Source organism: Notothenia rossii (assembly GCF_949606895.1).
Source record: "Notothenia rossii genome assembly, chromosome: 7".
Lineage (NCBI taxonomy): Eukaryota > Metazoa > Chordata > Actinopteri > Perciformes > Nototheniidae > Notothenia > Notothenia rossii.
In genome coordinates, this window is record NC_136905.1 from 71906534 (window position 1) to 71907464 (window position 931).

A 931-nucleotide genomic window follows, 5' to 3' on the forward strand; every position below is an offset into this window, starting at 1 on the left:
TTTTGTTGCTCCGCTCCGGGGGGGGGAGGACGACTTTACTGGCATTGATCCGAACCGTTGACCTTGTATAAGTTTCACAAGTGGACCTTTAACAAAAAAGTTTGAGTACCCCTGACCTATACTGAGACAGATATTTGTGGGGGCTGTTGGCGTCAGGGGACAAATGTCACACCAATATATGTCCTGAAAGACCACCAATATTCAAGAATGTGCGAAATATACACACTCTTGAGAGATTTCTGGGATAAATAACAAGCACAAATATATCCTCTCCTACTACCCAATTCATCAACATACATGCACACACTTGGGAATATGAGAAAGATATGGAATTGCAATGAAGAAATCCGTGAATTGCAAGAATCCCAGAGTGTACTGCTTATCACTTCTGCAAGAGCCCCTCTGGAGAGCTCTCTTCATACACTCCCTGTTCACAGAGGTCATAATAAGCCACAACAAATAAAATTATCTTCTTCATAACTTTCAACCATCTGTTTTCTGCTCAAGCAGCTCGTGAGTGTCCACTGGATAGATTGAGGCTTCAGATGTTCTTCTGTGTTGACATCAATCCCTGCTGCCCGTATGCCGAGTATTCAGAAGGAGACTTCTTTGAAAGCTTGGACTTGTAAGATGTTTAATCCCTAGAAAGCTCAACTGCATTTGAAACACGTATTTGCACACCATCCAAAGTATGTGATGGAGTCTGGCAGCAAATTGCAGCTACATTATTTATGTGCAGGTGTTGCTGTTGAATTGTATGCAGCATTTATACACAATATATCAGGAAAAGTGAACGCTGGAATGATCCCTCAAACAGTTTGAAGACAAAATTAAATCAATAATTGATTAAATGTATTCAAATTCAATGTATTTCTTGTTATATGACAATGTATCAACCAAAGTTTATATTTGATTACTCATCCTGAAATTG